We start from the raw sequence: 19,073 nt of genomic DNA on the forward strand, positions 1-19,073 counted from the left end.
AGCGGCACAGCAGCTAGTAGAAAGTGGCGTAAGGCAGATCACAGAGCGGAGAACTGAGACACATCACTAAAGCACCTTAGGTGGACGCACCCTTAGTTCACAGGATGCAGGACGCACCAGTAAGAAGCAGTAGACCTTAAGTAAGGCATAGCAAGTCTCTTTTCCTCTAAGCTCTAAGCAAAGCCTGTCCTTCTCTCAAAGTCTCTCTCTTAAGCAAAGTCTCTCTCTCTCTCTCTCTCTCCTTTCAAAGCAAGTAAACCTCATTTCCTCTATCCTCTATAAACAAACAAGCAAGAAGGCAGTACACTAAAGAGAAAGATAGAAGTAGCTCAGTTTCCAGTCCACCACCCATAAGACCCATGCAAATTGTTGCTGCAAGTGGTGACAAATATCCACGGATTTTGTACCGCAAAGAGCCAGCAAGAGGTGCTCAGGGACACTCTTCTGGAATGATAATCTTTCAGACAACTTATATACGTTGCCTGAAATGCTTGGGGTCTTGATGATTCCTGAGATGACCTCAAGGCATCTTTCCTATTGTCACAACTCAAAGTACTTGGCTTCACTTCGATTGTGCTCATCTCTTTAAAAGCCACACCCTTCGGTACAGCACCATAATCATGCTCCATTTCTGGCCAAACTAAGTTTTTCACATCTTTCTGTTCTCTTTTTGCTCTATGTTCTCACTGAAAATGGATAAAAGCAGCCAAAAATACTTAAGCCACTGCCCAAATACTGTGCTGCCTTGAAATATCCTCTACCAGAGAAAAGTAGTCCATCACTTTTAAACTCAGCTCCCCACAAAGTCTCAAGGCATGCACATAATGCCCTTGATTTCTTGACGAAGGTGTAAAAAGGACAGTCTTGAGTCCAATTCCCAAAAAAAGGGTCCCATTCCATCTGAAACCTATGAGCACTGCCTTTACTCTCTGGATTTGTATCCATATTCTAATCTTAGATGTCTTCACCAGAACTGCCCATTAAGCTACACTGGTAGCATTCCAAACTTTCTCTAGACTGCTCCTTCAAAACTTTCCAATTCTTGCCATGAATAAATTTCAAAGACTTCTGAACCACATTGCCAGGTAGTCACAGCAACAATCAAATTCTCTGTACCATTTTTCTGTGTAAGACAACTTTCCATCACTATGACAAGGTAATTAGGTTCATGGCAATAAGAGGTTTTAGCCCATGACTGGTTGACTCCAATGCTTCTGGTACTGTGGCAAAGCAGTACATCATGCAAGCAAGTGGTGGAGGAAACTTGAGTATCTTCATGGCAATGAGGAGGCAAAAGATAGGACTGGGCTCTTCCCAATATTCCCTTGGAGTGCACACCACTAATTATCTAACTTCCTCCAACTGTACCCCACCTTTTAAAGCTTCTACCAACTACTAGTAATGGCAAAGTCTGGGGGCCAAGTCTTTATACAGGCTTTTGTGGGAATTTCAGGTACAAATGATAGCATGTATTGTGTATGGCTGCTTTGGCACTCTAACAGAGCTGGATGGTTGCAACAAAGAATGTGTACAAAGGCTGAAATATTTACTACCTGGCTTTTAACAGGAAAAATTTGCCAATTCCTAATATAAAAAAGTTGTCTCAGATTCAGGCAAGGAAAGGACTTGAGTTCCCTGATGATTATTCTACCAAATGATTTTTAAGATCCTTTTCTCCTCTAATATTATATGTTTCTATTATTCAAAAATGGTAAGTATTCATATTACTCATGAATATTATGTGGTAAAGTGAAATGAGCACAAGGCTTATTTTTGAATGGAGGATAAGGGCATTTATGATAATCAACTCTTAGAATTTCTTTGAGGATTAAATAGGATCATTTGTTTTAAAAAGAAAGGAATGATGATTCATCTTCTAAAGCATTCAATAATTGTGTTATGACTGACAGAGCTACATTAATAATATACATCATCAGGCAGCATTTGTCAAGAGGGTTCAGAAAATTATAAGTGTAGGGGGATGTTTCAGTTCTTCCAAATGATAAAAACAAGAAACACAAGATCATTGAATTATCTTTGGTTGAGCAAACTGGGAATTCAGTTATTATAAACATATCATTATAAAATAATTCTTCATAATTCTAGCTAAATAGATTATAGTAGTGGAAATACTACCCAGACAAGACTTGCAGGTGATTTTATTCAGTCCTGTCATTCCTAAATAAGAGTTCTCCAATACTGATGCCAGACTATCTTGACAACTTGCTACATTCTACCTTAGTAGGTACCAGAGAATCAAGTATTCCAGCATTGCATGATAAAAAGCACAGAAATAAACAAAAAATGCAATTACTATCCATAACTTTTTATAGCAAATGTTGCACATATAACCTAAAAGATTAAATTAGTGTTCACTAGTTCAACTTTTTGTTTGAGTCTAAGCTTGAGAATCCCATAAAATAAAACCTCTTATGCCTGGAGAATTGAATCACACTATACATTTCAAAGTCTCACATGTAAACTTGTTGCAAATAGCATTTAAGCCTAAGCATGTTTGGATCAAGAAGCTCTTGGTGCCAATTCCATCACCTTTCTATACTTTCAATAAAAGATCTGTTCAGGCTTTCCAGAAAACTGCAAAAGTAATCTATTTTTCGGTGGCTACAGATTTTTTTATCCTAAGGGAACAACACTTAAGTTTGGTAATATTCTTACCTCCTGTCTACTAATGAGTCAATCCATGGACAAGGCTTTTCTCTGTTGTAGTTTTCAGGATATAAAGTATTACTACAGAAAAACTTCACAAAAAACATGATCAATCACTCAGACACTCTGTAAAACTTTAAAAAGTTGTAATATAAAAAAATATAGTTGTAAATTGTGCTCATATTTGGAATTCAATATTCAAAATAATATTAGAATTCAATTATTAAAGATGTCATAGAAACACCTAGCTTACCTTTCCAAGTAAGCTTTAGGACAAGAGGTCCAATAACAGAGAGAGATAGAGATAGAGATAGAGATAGAGATAGAGATAGAGAGAGAGAGAGAGAGAGAGAGAGAGAGAGAGAGAGAGAGAGAGCGCGCGCTAGCTCTTGACCAAAATCTTCCTAATTATACTCTGCCAAAAAATTTGAGACATCTTCCCATTTAACCTTCAAAAACAAAAAGATTTTTCTGTAATGTTCCCTCTATTAATAATTATGACCAAAATATCTAACAAACTTGTAGAAGAAAAGATTTATCTTGGCTCACGGTTTGAGGTTTCAGATCATGGAAAGTTGGTTCCATTGCTCTGGGTCTGAGATGAGACAGAACATAATGGCAAAAGGGCATGGCAGTCAGAAAAGGGAGAGAGAATAAGAGGTGGGGAGAGAGAGAGAAACAAAGGGAGTAAGGGGCCAGAGACAAGATATAGTCGCCAAGGGCATGCCCTCTCAGTGGTCTACTTTCTCCAGGTGTGCCCTACCTGCCAGTTTCCTACCACCTTCAGGTAGTTAATCAGCTATCAGTGGATTAATCCACTAATGAGGTCAGAGCCTTCATGATACAATCACTTCCCAAAGGCCCAATGCTGGACACTCCTGCATTGGTAATCAAATCTTCAACACATGAGCTTTTGGACAACATTCCAGATCCAACCCATATAACACTATCTTAGTATCATTTACCCATTTCAGGATACATAAAATCAGAAATTGCACATGCTCTCTCCCATTTAATCATGTACTAATTCTTGGCTCTGATTTCTTACATGCATCTTTATTCCCTATCTTACCAGTCCTACTAGTCATTTTGTGCTTCCATGACAAATACCATAGACTGTGTAGCTTGTAAACAACAGAAATTTATCACAGCTCTGGAGTTTGGAAGTCTTAGATCAGAGTCCCAACATGGTGGATTCTGGTGAGGGCCTCTTCAGGTAGCAGACTGCCATCTAATCATCTCGGGTGGTGTAGAGAGAGCAAACTAACCCTGGAGCCTCTTCGAAGGGCACTAATCCCACCATCAGGGCTCTACCCTCATGATCTAATTACTAAAAAAAATTTACACCCCTCCTAAAATTATCACATTGTGGCTTAGGATTTCCACAAGTAAAATTGGGGTTGAGATGAAGGAACACATTCTAACATTACCTTAGTTCCAGTCATCATCATTATTTCTAGGACTAATGGAAAGCAGCTGCTAATTAAACAAAATACATCAAGAACTCCCTCCACTTATTTAAATCCATTCGTTGTCCTGCCACCAAAACATGGAAAACACAAATCTGATTCCATCAATTTCTAGCAGGGCAGAGCTGCTTAACAGAGTTTAAACTTAAAAATCCCAGACTGACCTCAGAGCTAAGTAGCCCCAGCTGGCCTCAGCACTCCATAATGTATACTTTCCTTCTGTTTCAAGTCCATTCTCTAACTCTTCCCAGTTCTGACCATTCTCTATGCTTCCCTGTTCATATAGAAATCCTATTCTTCAAACCTCAGAGCTGCACCTTGATCAGACTTCCAAATCTCTGATTCCACTTGGATCTTTAACAAGACATCTCCAGATTAACCTACCCCCTCCATACCTGCTTATAGTGCTTAAACTTCAAGGTTGTAGAAGGGAAAGGGACCAGTGACCTCTTGAACTCCCAGCCAGTGGAGCATTTCCTTGGCTAACTCAGGTCATTTAATTAAACTCTTATTATTAAGAGTCTTCACTTTAGAAAACAAAAATAGACAAACAATTATACCCTTCCTAAACTAAGATAAAATAATCTTGAAAATTAGCTTATGCAGAATACCTTACTGATTAAATAAGATGCCATTTCAAGAAAAAAGCTACATTATCAAATATGCTGCAAGTATGTCAAAATACTTGTCACAGAAGTAAAATACATATTAAATGAATCTATGCTAATCGTTTCATTAGGTAATAAGATAAGATAGTTCCCAATAAAGTACTAACTCAAAAAGATCTAAAGTTTAAAAGGAATTGGGAAGAAAGAAAGCTTCATGCAAGTTTTAATCAAGTCTTTCTCACAACATAAGGCCCAAAGTAGATGTGGAAGGATAAATTTCCTTGTAAAAAAAAAAAAAAAAAAAAAAAGGAGGGAGGGTAAGTTTTCAATTATGATTAAATAAAGAAATAGAAAAAAAGAGGATTGAAATGCAAAAGGGAAGGCTGTAACCTATAAAACCAGACAGTGAAAACAGAAGAATAAGAAGAGACAGATACCAAAAAACATAAAAAATAAGTTATGAGTCTTGTGATAAAGATTAAAGGTGATCTCAAAATGACTTTAAATAGAAATGCCATTCCACCCAATTCACATTTAACATGCCTGTTACGTAAACTGCTCTACTACATTTATATTTTACAAACATGCACTGTGGAACATATAAAAAGTAAACTGACTTTATGACATGCTGATGGATAGGAAATATTTTTAGAAAAAGAAGCCACTTAGATGCCATCAAGGGCATCCTGCTTTGTTTATGGATAATATTTAATTGAAGATCCAAGACATGAAGTCAATCGGACAGGTTAAGAGATATTTTCATTTGTAGACTAGCACTTATACTTTATATCCTAACTCCAGAATGAGCATATGTACCATGTTGGTTACACAAGAAATTATTTTCCTACAAGAAATGAAACTCTGTTAAATAGTCTAAGGTCAGTTTTAGCTTATTTATGTTGTTTATATTACTTTAATTTACTTATTATACAAGCATAACATGTATTTAAAGTAATTATACCAAAAATGTATTTGATCCATTGTTGTAAATAGCACAGTAGAGTTAAACAAATGATCATTTTTCAATACTTAAGTGAAATTCAATAGCACAAAATAAAATCTAGTGACAAATTCCCAGGCATATGCCTGAAACACTGAATGACCAAGTCACTGAGTTCAACTCCTATAGAGTTAAAAAAAATCAATGTAAACTACCTCACATTTTGTTTTAGGCCCCTGTGAAATTCTTATTTTAAATTTTACAAAGTGATTTACTGGAATAGCATTGGCAAATAAATCCACAAGCAACTATGTTCATTAAACCAAGTTAATTAAACTACATAACATAGGGAAATAGCAACTCCAAGCTCTGCTTAATTAAGAAAAATATATTATGAAGATTGGAAAAAGTCATCTGGAATCCATTCTATTTGCATATTCTATTAGACACCAATGTTAATCTGAAAATAAATAGCCTTTATTCTTAAAAAAATGAATCCCAGGAAGGTGTGTCCTATGAGAATCACTTCTTTATACATCATCAGTTATATGTCCATCATAATTAATCTTTGGGAATTCCTATATCCCACAACACAAGCTTTTCAGTAACCATTCAGCCATAAGCAAAGAACTCCTTAAACTTATAACAACACCGTCAATTCTTTCTATTCAACACCTCCCACAAGAACAATTTCATCATTCCTCATCCTTGTGTTAGAAATGAATTCCTTCATGACCGCAATTGGAAAAGGGTTCTAAAGGTGTTTTTAACCAGTATTTATTTAGGTTTTATTATTGATTTAGGCAGGAAATACCTGAGACTGACTACATTAACAGAAAACAAATGAAAGAATTTATAGAATGTGTACAAGTGATTCTATTTCTGCTGTTTGAGTGGTGTAAAAGCCATGAAGAAGAAAACTTTAATATATTTCAAGTGAAACATCATAAAAATTTCAATATGTAATAAAATTATAATGTTTCTAAAGGAAAAACAAAAGTATTCATGAGGCTACAATAGCAGTAAGGTTGAAACTGGAGCAAAACAGGGATTTTGATCTGCTCCTGAGATATATCAATTGCTGTTACACACACACACAAATATCCATTTAAAAATAAAAATAATCTGAAACAAAGATTATATAAAGTAAACCCAAAATGAAGGCATTGAGAATTAAAGTAGCTTTCTTTTATTTGTTTTTTAAGAACTTGTGTCTTGAAAACACATTTTCTTAGTCTAGTAATAACAGGGTTAACAAGAGGAAATGTACAGAACAAGCAGTTAAGTAAAAGGTGACAAAGATCCACGTCGAGGATCTGGTAAAAAACTTAACAGGACCAAAGATTTTTTAATAACTTAAATTCAGTCAAGGCTCAATAGCCTGTGAAGAAGTCATTCACACTTAAAAGAGGGAATTGCTGTATTTTTTTCCATTTTCATGTGTTCTTTATTAAAAAGAAATAGTAAATACACACGTTATATGTATATTTTTAATCTTTTTCCATTATTAACACATTCATGACATAAAGAAACAAGTGTATATGATATACTCCATACTGGATTGATTCTCTTCCTGATGCTGCCATTTTGAATTATGGAAACTTCTGGAAACAATTTACATCTCTGTGACAGTTTCCCCATATGTGGAAGTATCAAGTGTCAATGGATGGTAGTTTTATCTTTTTTTAATTTGCTGGCATGTTAAAATATTAAACATTGAGGTATTTTAAATATCATATTCTGATTTGTTATGTTAATAAGTTACTTTCTACTAACTAAAACTAAATTAGGTGCTTTGGAATATTTACTTGTTTTTTCAAAGTATTAGAATTCCAGTTGGTAATTTATGTCTTTGTAAAGCAGATTCTTAAAGGGATTCCTATCTCTCATAGTGCACCAAACTGTTGAAAAAGGCCCCAAAAAGCAGCACCCTCATGTAATTACACAGATAATTACCACAAAATCATTTCGCTGTACAGAAGTGGCAAACCATTTATTGAATACAATTAAAGATCTTGTTTCACTTTTCAATTTGAACTTTACCCGTGTCTTCCCTTTTTTAATGACTAAATATTTATTTGGTACTATTAAATGAATAAGCTGTGCTCACTGGAAAAAAAAAAAAAACACTTTATATAATAATGTGTATTCTGTTATTTCATTTGATAGTACCAAAGAATGTTTTGTGGAAACCTGACAGAACCAAGTAAATTAGAATCCCTATTTTGCTTGTTTTATGAGAAGTTATTTGGTTTTACAAGTGGTTTTATATAACCTTGTCTGGAAAACGACAATAGGTAATTTTGCCTCCTAAAATCTCTTTTCTTAATTGCTGAGGGAGAAAAACTCTGATCAATAATTTCTAAGCAAGGAACTCAGCCTCAGTTTAGATTCTTAATGCCTTTCATTCTTTTTTTTTTTTGTATCTTTTAAGCCTCTGTTTTATTTATTTATTTTCATGTGGTGCAGAGGATAGAACCCAGTGCCTCATACATGCCAGGCAAGCACCTTACCACTGAGTTACAACCACAGCCCAAGATGTAGTTTTTAACATACATTTAAATATATATGGAGTAATACAAACCAAAGTATTATCACATTAGTAGGATAATACATTTATGTTTTCTATGCTATTTATGTTTCCTGTTTTCTGATGACTGTATCATTTTGTTATAAAGTTTTATCATAAAATTATCTGTAAATTATAACATCTTGAATCATCATAATGATAATTAAAAATGAATTAAAGGTTAAACCATTCAGTAATGTACATAAGATTTTGTTGTAATGCTAAATATCATCTGGCATAAACATTAATTCAACAAAACTTGATTATCTCATGCTTCTTTTTTTTTATTGTAAACAAATGGGATACATGTTGTTTCTCTGTACATGGCGTAAAGGCATACCATTTGTGTAATCATAAATTTACATAGAGTAATGTTGTTTGATTCATTCTGTTATTTTTTCCCTTCCCCCCACCCCTCCCACCCCTCTTTTCCCTCTATACAGTGCTTCCTTCCTCCATACTTGCCCCCCTCCCTAACCCTAACTCTAACCCTAACACTAACCCTTCCCTCCCCCCATTATGTGTCATCATCCACTTATTAGCGATATCATTCTTCCTTTGGCTTTTTGAGATTGGCTTATCTCACTTAGCATGATATTCTCCAATTTCATCCATTTGCCTGCAAATGCCATAATTTTATCATTCTTTATGGCTGAGTAATATTCCATTGTATATATATACCACAGTTTCTTTATCCATTCATCAATTGAAGGGCATCTAGGTTGGTTCCACAGTCTGGCTATTGTGAATTGAGCAGCTATGAACATTGATGTGGCTGTATTTCTGTAGTATGCAGATTTTAAGTCCTTTGGGTATAGGCCAAGGAGTGGGATAGCTGGGTCAAATGGTGGTTCCATTCCAAGTTTTCTAAGGAATCTCCACACTGCTTTCCATAGTGGCTGCACTAATTTGCAGCCCCACCAGCAGTGTATGAGTGTACCTTTCTCCCCACATCCTCGCCAACACCTGTTGTTGCTCGTATTCTTGATAATCGCCATTCTAATTGGGGTGAGATGGAATCTTAGGGTAGTTTTGATTTGCATTTCTCTTATTACTAAAGCTGGTGAACATTTTTTCATGTTTCTTGATTGCTTGTAGATCATCTTCTGTGAAGTGTCTATTCATTTCCTTAGCCCATTTGTCGACTGGATTATTTGAATTCTTGGAGTAGAGTTTTTTGAGTTCTTTATAGATTCTGGAGATTAGTGCTCTATCTGAAGTATGATTGGCAAAGATATTCTCCCACTCTGTAGGCTCTTTCTTCGCATTGTTGATAGTTTCCTTTGCTGAGAGAAAGCTTTTTAGTTTGAATCTATCCCAGTTATTGATTCTTGCTCTTATTTCTTGGGCTATGGGAGTCCTGTTAAGGAAGTCTGGTCCTAAGCTGACATGTTGAAGATCTGGACCTACTTTTTCTTCTATAATCTGCAGGGTCTCTGGTCTGATTCCGAGGTCCTTAATCCATTTTGAGTTTAGTTTCGTGCATGGTGAGAGATATGGGTTTAATTTCATTCTGTTGCATATGGATTTCCAATTCTCCCAGCACCATTTGTTGAAGAGGCTATCTTTTCTCCATTGCATATTTGTGGCACCTTTGTCTAGTATGAGAAAATTGTATTTATTTGGATTTGTGTCCGTGTCCTCTATTCTGTACCATTGATCTACCTTTCTATTTTGGTACCAATACCATGCTGTTTTAATGTAGATAAAAGCCTATACTTTTTCTGACTTTTTCCAAATTTATCTTTTAGTATTTTAGGACATTCATTATTTTCTAAGTATTTGTTCATTATTTGAGTAATGAGCATAAACACATAAAATTGGAAAATAAAGAACTGGATACATCCCATATCTGTAGGGTAGTGTTATTAGGCCACTCTAATAACTTTTTTTTTTTTTCTTTTTGGCAGTACTAGGAATAGAACCTGGGGTTGCTCTACCACTGAGCTACCTCCCACACCCTTTTTATTTCTATTTGTTTTAATTTTATCTAGAGAAGTTGCCCAGGCTGACCTCAAACTTGTGATCCTCCTGTATCACTGGAATTATAGATATATCACTGTGCCTAGTCAGACAACCCTCTTAGTGATGCAATCTGATAAAGGGGATAGCAATACAAATGGGCACCACCTTATGATTTTAAATGGAACCACTTAAAATATTTTGACTTTACTATAATATGAAACCAGTATGCATTCAATAGAAACCAAACTTTAAAGTTTGCCTTTTCATATTCTCCCAGACTAGCACTATGACACTCTCAGGTGATGCTGTGTAGCAGCAATGAGTCACAGCTCCTAGTCAGCAAAATAGGTCTTTCAACATGAACGATAAATGCATTCAATATCTACTGAATCACATAATGCCAAAACACATTTTTTTTCTCTGATTTCAATGTCATTTTCTAATATATTTCTGCTGAGTAAAGCCTACCTGTTAAGGGAAAAAAATAATCAGACTCCTTTTTGACTATTCTTCTCAGAATTTAAAGTTGCTTACCATTTAAAAACAAAACGAGGCCTTTTTTTTTCAAGATGGCGGCCTAGAGGGTGGCTGCATTACGTGTTGCTCCAGAACTCAGGATTCAAGAGAGGAGATATTGAGACGCTTGGGACCAACTCAAAGTAGCCGGGTGACTCTCACCCCCTGGGGGGGCATCCCGGATGGGACGGGGGTCCCGGACGCAGGAAACGTTGTGAAGTAGAACTGCCCGCGAGACGCCCCTCCCCCCGCTGGAGCGCCATAGAGGAGGCCGCTCGGCACAGCGCTGGGACTCGGAGCAGCCACTGGGGCTCCGGCGGCTGCCCGGGGGAGGAGTGGCGGGGAGAACTGTGTGGACTCAGGACACCGGGGCCTGCCCTGAGGAGGAGGAGAGGAGCGTGGCCACTTGGATTCGGAGAGACTGCACCAGAGCTGCAGGCGGTTGCCAGAGGAGAAGCTGCGCGGCGAGCTGTTTGGAATCAGAACGACGCTTCTGAACACCGGGGCCTGCCCTGAGGACGAGGAGGAAGAGGAGCGGCCGCTTGGATTCGGGTGACTACACGGGAACTACAGGCGGTTGCCAGAGAAGGGGCTGCGTGGCGAGCTGTTTGGACTCTGACCACTTCTGAACCCCGGGGCCTGCCCGGAGGAGTAGGAGAAGGAGGAGAAGGAGCGCGGCGGGTCCTTTGGACTCGCAGTGACTGCATTAGCGCTCCAGGCGGCTGCTCAGAGGAGAAGGCGAGTGGTGAGTTGTTTGGACTTAAAGTGACAGCTCCTGAACACAGGGGGGCTGCCTGGAGGAGAAGCGTGGTGGGACGCTTGGTCTTGAGGGGCCACACCAGAGCTCCGGGCGGTGCCCAGAGGACCCGTGCAGCGGGTCACGTGGATTCAGAGCCACTCAGAGGGACTGCTCCTGAACACCCGGGGGGTTATCTGGAGAAGGAGGAGGAATGGGGAGGGTCACTTCGACTCGGAGTGATTGATTGCCCCGGCCTAAGGGTGGTTGGTGGGAGGAGGAGGCACGAAGTGAGTTTCTTGGACTCCTAGTGACCGCACCGGCATACTGGGCGGCTGTCTGGAGGAAGAGGCCTGTGGCGGGTCTCTGGGACTCAGAGCGATTGTTCGGGGCCACAGGTGGCTGCTCAGAGGAGGGGCCACGCAGCCAGGCGATTAGGTGCAGAACAGGGTCCCAGGATCTAGGAGGCTTCTGGGTGGAAGAGCCGCACAGAGACAGGCTTAGGGCGGAGCGAAGGTTCCAGGCCTATGGGCAAATTCTCTGAGGAGGGGCAGCCTAAGGAGATTCATCTGCGAAGGGTGAGGCTCCCAGGCCCAGGAGGTAGGGCCCGGCCCCTGGAAACTTTGCAGAGGAAGGCAGCAGAGCCCAGGCAGTAGCTGTAAATTGAGGGGAACCTCTAGGAGGAAACTGACCAGCGAGACCTCCCCACTGGGTGAGTCTTCCCTGCCTGGTGAGGTTTCCCCACAAGGACAGTAAAACCAGAGACACAGGCCCAAACAGGCCTTGCCTCAGCCCACAGCCTAGGTCCCCTTTGGATGACCATTGGTCAACAAGTGGAGGCACCTCTGCCCACTAGCAGGGAATATACCCCACCTGAAGGCCACCACTCCTAGAGAGGCAGCTTCCTTGTGGAGCACCGCATTATCAACCTCCTCCAAGACTTCAGCCTACTGAAGGCTAAGAGGGGATATATATAGAAATCTTCAGGGTCATTGTAAATCAACAGAGGAAATCTGCAATATCTCAGCGGTCCACTGATATCTGAACAACATGAGAAAACAAGGAAAGAAAATGCTGCAAACAAATCTAGATGTTACATCAATAAAACCCAATGACAGCATGGCACAAGAAATGACAGAAAAGGAGTTCAGAATGTACATAATTAAAATGATCAGAGAAGCAAACGAGGAGATGAAAGAGCAAATGCAAGCATTGAATGATGAGATGAAAGAGCAAATGCAAGCATTGATTGATCGCACCAATCGACAGTTAAAAGAGCAAATACAGGAAGCAAAAGATCATTTCAATAAAGAGTTAGAGATATTGAAAAAAAAACCAAACATAAATCCTTGACATGAAGGAAACAATAAACCAAATTAAGAACTCCATAGAAAGCATATCCAATAGGATAGAACACCTGGAAGACAGAACCTCAGACATTGAAGACAAAATATTTAACCTTGAAAACAAAGCTGAACAAACAGAGAAGATGGTAAGAAATCATGAACAGAATCTACAAGAACTATGGGATATCATGAAAAGGCCACATTTAAGAATTATTGGGATTGAGGAAGGCCTAGAGAAACAAGCCAAAGGAATGAACAACCTATTCAATGAAATAATATCAGAAAATTTCCCAAATCTGAAGAATGAAATGGAAAATCAAGTTCAAGAGGCTTACAGGACTCCAAATACACAAAATTACAACAGACCCACACCAAGGCACATTATAATGAAAATACCTAACATACAAAATAAAGACAGAATTTTAAAGGCTGTGAGAGAAAAGAACCAAATTACATTCAGGGGGAAACCAATACGCATATCAGCAGATTTTTCAATCCAGACCCTAAAAGCTAGAAGGGCCTGGAACAACATTTTTCAAGCCCTGAAAGAAAATGGATGCCAACCAAGAATCTTATACCCAGCAAAACTTACCTTCAAATTTGACGATGAAATAAAATCCTTCCATGATAAACAAAAGCTAAAAGAATTTACAAAAAGAAAGCCAGCATTACAGAACATTCTCAACAAAATATTCCATGAGGAAGAGATGAAAAACAAAGAAGCAAATCAGCAAAGGGAGGAATTATCCTAAAGGAATTGTCAAATAAAGGAGGAAACAAGTTGTGTCAAACAAATAAATAAACAAAATTTTAAAAATGAACCAAATGACCGGGAAACCAAATCATTTCTCTGTAATAACCCTGAATGTTAATGGCCTGAATTCATCAATCAAAAGACATAGACTGGCAGACTGGATTAAAAAGAAAGATCCAACAATATGTTGCCTGCAAGAGACTCACCTCATAGAAAAAGATACCCATAGATTAAAGGTGAAAGGATGGGGAAAAACATACCATGCACATGGACTCAGCAAAAAAGCTGGAGTATCCATCCTCATTTCAGATAATGTGGACTTCAAGCCAAAGTTAGTCAGAAGGGATAAAGAAGGTCATTTCATACTGCTTAAGGGAAGCATAAATCAGCAAGATATAACAATCATAAACATCTATGCCCCAAACAGTGGCTCATCTATGTATGTCAAACAAATCCTTCTCAATTTCAGAAACCAAATAGACCACAACACAATAATACTAGGTGATTTTAACACGCCGCTCTCACCACTGGACAGATCTTCCAGACAAAAATTGAGCAAAGAAACCATAGATCTCAACAACACAATCAATAATTTAGACTTAACGGACATTTATAGAATATTCCATCCAACCAAGAGTGAATACACTTTCTTCTCAGCAGCACTTGGATCCTTCTCTAAAATAGACCATATATTATGCCACAAAGCTAATGTTAGCAAATACAAGAAGATAGAGACACTAGCATGTATTCTATCAGATCATAATGGATTGAAGTTAGAAATAAATGAAAGAGTAAAACACAGAAACTATTCCAACATCTGGAGATTAAACAATATGTTATTATATGATGAATGGATAACAGAAGATATTAGGAAGGAAATTAAAAAATTCTTAGAGGTAAATGAGAACAAAGAAACATCATATCAAAATCTCTGGGACACTATGAAAGCAGTACTTAGAGGGAAATTTATTTCATGGAGCGCATTTAATAAAAGAAGTAAAACTCAACAAATAAACAACCTAACACTACAGCTCAAAGCCCTAGAAAAAGAACAGACGAGCACCAAAAGTAGTAGAAGACAGGAAATAGTTAAACTCAGAGCTGAAATCAATGAAATTGAAACAAAAGAAACAATACAAAAAATTGACAAAATAAATAGTTGGTTCTTTGAAAAAATAAACAAAATTGATAAACCTTTAGCCACACTAACAAAGAGAAGACGAGAGAAAACCCAAATCACTAAAATTCGGAATGAACAAGGAAATATCACAACAGACAGGATGGAAATACAAAACATAATTAGAAGCTATTTTGAAAATCTATACTCCAACAAAATAGAAAATTTCGAAGACATCAACAGGTTTCTAGAGACATATGAATTGCCTAAACTGAATGAGGAGGACATAAACAATTTAAATAGACCAATTTCAAGTACTGAAATAGAAGAAGTCATCAAAAGCCTACCAACAAAGAAAAGTCCGGGACCAGATGGGTTCTCAGCCGAGTTCTACAAAACCTTTAAGGAAGAGCTCATTCCAATACTTCTCAAAGTATTCCATAAAATAGAAGAGGAGGGAACCCTCCCAAACTCATTCTATGAAGCCAATATCACACTGATACCTAAACCAGACAGAGACTCATCAAGGAAAGAAAATTTCAGACCAATATCCTTAATGAACATCGACGCAAAAATTCTCAACAAAATTTTAGCAAATCGCATACAAAAACATATTAAAAAGATAGTGCACCATGATCAAGTGGGTTTCATCCCAGGGATGCAAGGTTGGTTCAACATCAGGAAATCAATAAATGTCATTCACCATATCAATAGACTTAAAGTCAAGAATCACATGATTATTTCAATAGATGCAGAAAAAGCATTTGATAAAATACAGCATCCCTTCATGCTCAAAACACTAGAAAAAATAGGGATAGTGGGAACATTCCTTAACATTGTAAAGGCCATTTATGCTAAGCCCATGGCTAATATCATTCTAAATGGTGAAAAACTGAAAGCATTCCCCCTAAAAACTGGAACAAGGCAGGGATGCCCTCTTTCACCACTTCTATTCAACATCGTTCTTGAGACTCTGGCCAGAGCAATTAGACAAACCAAAGAAATTAAAGGGATACGAATTGGAAAAGAAGAACTCAAACTATCCCTGTTCGCTGATGACATGATTATATATTTAGAGGAACCTGGAAATTCCACCAGAAAACTCTTAGAACTCATAAGTGATTTCAGTAAAGTAGCAGGTTACAAGATCAATGCCCATAAATCCAACGCATTTTTATACATAAGTGATGAATCTTCAGAAAGAGAAATTAGGAAAACTACCCCATTCACAATAGCCTCGAAAAAAATAAAATACTTGGGAATCAATCTCACAAAAGAGGTGAAAGACCTCTACAATGAGAACTATACAACACTAAAGAAAGAAATTAAAGAACACCTTAGAAGATGGAAAGATCTTCCATGTTCTTGGATAGGAAGAATTAATATTGTCAAAATGGCCATACTACCTAAAGTGCTATACAAATTCAATGCAATTCCAATTAAAATCCCAATGACGTACCTTACAGAAATAGAGCAGGCAATTATGAAATTCATCTGGAAGAATAAGAAACCCAGAATAGCTAAAGCAATCCTTAGCAGGAAGAGTGAAACAGGGGGTATTGCAATACCAGATCTTCAACTCTACTACAAAGCAATAGTAACAAAAACGGCATGGTATTGGTACCAAAATAGAAAGGTAGATCAATGGTACAGAATAGAGGACACGGACACAAACCCAAATAAATACAATTTTCTCATACTAGACAAAGGGGCCAAAAATATGCAATGGAGAAAAGATAGCCTCTTCAACAAATGGTGCTGGGAGAATTGGAAATCCATATGCAACAGAATGAAACTAAACCCATATCTCTCACCATGCACGAAACTAAACTCAAAATGGATTAAGGACCTTGGAATCAGACCAGAGACCCTGCAGATTATAGAAGAAAAAGTAGGTCCAAATCTTCACCTTGTTGGTCTAGGACCAGACTTCCTTAACAGGACTCCCATAGCACAAGAAATAAAAGCTAGAATCAACCACTGGGATAGATTCAAACTAAAAAGCTTTCTCTCAGCAAAGGAAACTATCAGCAATGCGAAGAAAGAGCCTACAGAGTGGGAGAATATCTTTGCCAATCATACTTCAGATAGAGCACTAATCTCCAGAATCTATAAAGAACTCAAAAAACTCTACTCCAAGAATTCAAACAGTCCAGTCAACAAATGGGCTAAGGAAATGAATAGACACTTCACAGAAGATGATCTACAAGCAATCAACAAACATATGGAAAAATGTTCAACATCTCTAGTAATAAGAGAAATGCAAATCAAAACCACCCTAAGATTCCATCTCACCCCAATTAGAATGGCGATTATCAAGAATACGAGCAACAACAGGTGTTGGCGAGGATGTGGGGAGAAAGGTACACTCATACACTGCTGGTGGGGCTGCATATTAGTGCAGCCACTCTGGAAAGCAGTGTGGAGATTCCTTAGAAAACTTGGAATGGAACCACCATTTGACCGAGCTATCCCACTCCTTGGCCTATACCCAAAGGACTTAAAATCTGCATACTACAGAAATACAGCCACATCAATGTTCATAGCTGCTCAATTCACAATAGCCAGACTGTGGAACCAACCTAGATGCCCTTCAATTGATGAGTGGATAAAGAAACTGTGGTATATATATACTATGGAATATTACTCAGCCATAAAGAATGATAAAATTATGACATTTGCAGGCAAATGGATGAAATTGGAGAATATCATGCTAAGTGAGATAAGCCAATCTCAAAAAGCCAAAGGACGAATGATATCGCTAATAAGTGGAGGTTGACACATAATGGGGGGGAGGGAAGGGTTAGAGTTAGGGTTAGGGAGGGGGGCAAGTATGGAGGAAGGAACTACTGTATAGAGGGTAAAGAGGGGTGGGAGGGGTGGGGGGAAGGGAAAAAATAACAGAATGAATCAAACAACATTGCTCTATGTAAATTTATGATTACACAAATGGTATGCCTTTACGCCATGTACAAACAGAGAAACAACATGTATCCCATTTGTTTACAATAAAAAATAAATAAATAAATAAAAAAAATAAAAAAAATAAAAACAAAACGAAAAGATAGTAGCATGGGACTTTCTCCTTGCTCTAACTTTGTAACAAAGTTAATTCATATAAAAGTGTACTCTATAGCCTCTGGGGTGCCTAGAACATGTAACGTCTAATTACATACAGAGGTACATATGCCTGTATGTGTATTCATATGCATATACCCAAATGCTGTATGTATTTATGTGTATTTTTTTCTTAGTAACATACAAACTCTAAGACATCTAGACTTTAATTAAGTCCTTTGTTTTCTGTTATTTTATAATTATTAAATTATTTTCCATACAACTATTAATCTGGGGAATATCTGAATGGTTCTACCACATTTTCATTCACAAGAAACTAAAATGGGCTTTTGGAGACATACAGTAGAATTAATATCAAAGGGCAAAAGGATGAAACCTGATCATCTATACTCACAATTATTTTCAGGATAATTCAAAAAGTCAAAGTCTCTGCACCTGCCACCCCATCAAAGAAGCTAGCATTCTGTATTCCATCCTTCCCAGTGATGCACATCCTAAGTCTATGGATTCTAAAGAAATTCTAATGACATATTTTCCATTTAAGTTTAATAACCTTAATATACTACACTAAGTATGCTCATGCAACAGAAAAACAGCTACAGATATGAAGTGATAATCTCCCAATTCAAAATAAATTTTTAATGTTAAATATTAAATATTCAAAATAAAATTTAAGTTTATAGCATATCAACTTATAATTCTTAAACTAGTTCTAAGACACTTCTACTTTAACTGGAAAACTGTCCATTTTTTCTCTTGGTTTGATACAGATCATTAAGTATCTAAACAATTACAGTATTTACTGGACCCATGAAGTCAAAGTCAATACAACAATCAAGGTTAAAACACAAGAGTAGCAATGAGCAAAAGAACCAGCAGTTGAAAAACTCAGCATGTATATGAGTGTATTTGGTGGAGAAAGAGGAAGAAAACCAAAAACAACAAAGGTTCCAATATGACTATGCTGTCACAACCTGTGGCAAAAGTACAGCCATGAAGAGACATTAGGGATAACATATTTTAATGTGCTTTGGTAATTGTTATGATTTAGTACTAGGTGTCCCCCAAAAGCTCATGTGTAAAAAAATGCAAAAATATTCAGAGGTGAAGTTATAGGGTTTTGAGAGCATTAACCTAATCAGTGTGTTAACCCCACCTGAAGGCATTAATTGAGTGATAACTGTAGGCAAGTCTGTTGTGGCTGGAGGAGATGGTTCAATGAGGGTAAATGGGCCTTTGGGGTATATATATTGTGTCTTGAGTTTCTTTCCTCCTCCACACAGTTCTGCACACCTTAGGCCCACAGTA

The 19,073-nt window shown here is 37.5% G+C and overlaps 1 protein-coding gene across 1 annotated transcript in view; it reads right to left on the minus strand.

The window, feature by feature from the left end:
* The window catches only part of CRPPA (CDP-L-ribitol pyrophosphorylase A), a 369,555-nt gene that overhangs the window by 145,272 nt on the left and 205,210 nt on the right, over positions 1 to 19,073 (minus strand). The window lies entirely within an intron of this gene.

The sequence above is a fragment of the Sciurus vulgaris genome, assembly GCF_902686455.1.
Source record: "Sciurus vulgaris genome assembly, chromosome: 8".
NCBI classification, from domain to species: domain Eukaryota; kingdom Metazoa; phylum Chordata; class Mammalia; order Rodentia; family Sciuridae; genus Sciurus; species Sciurus vulgaris.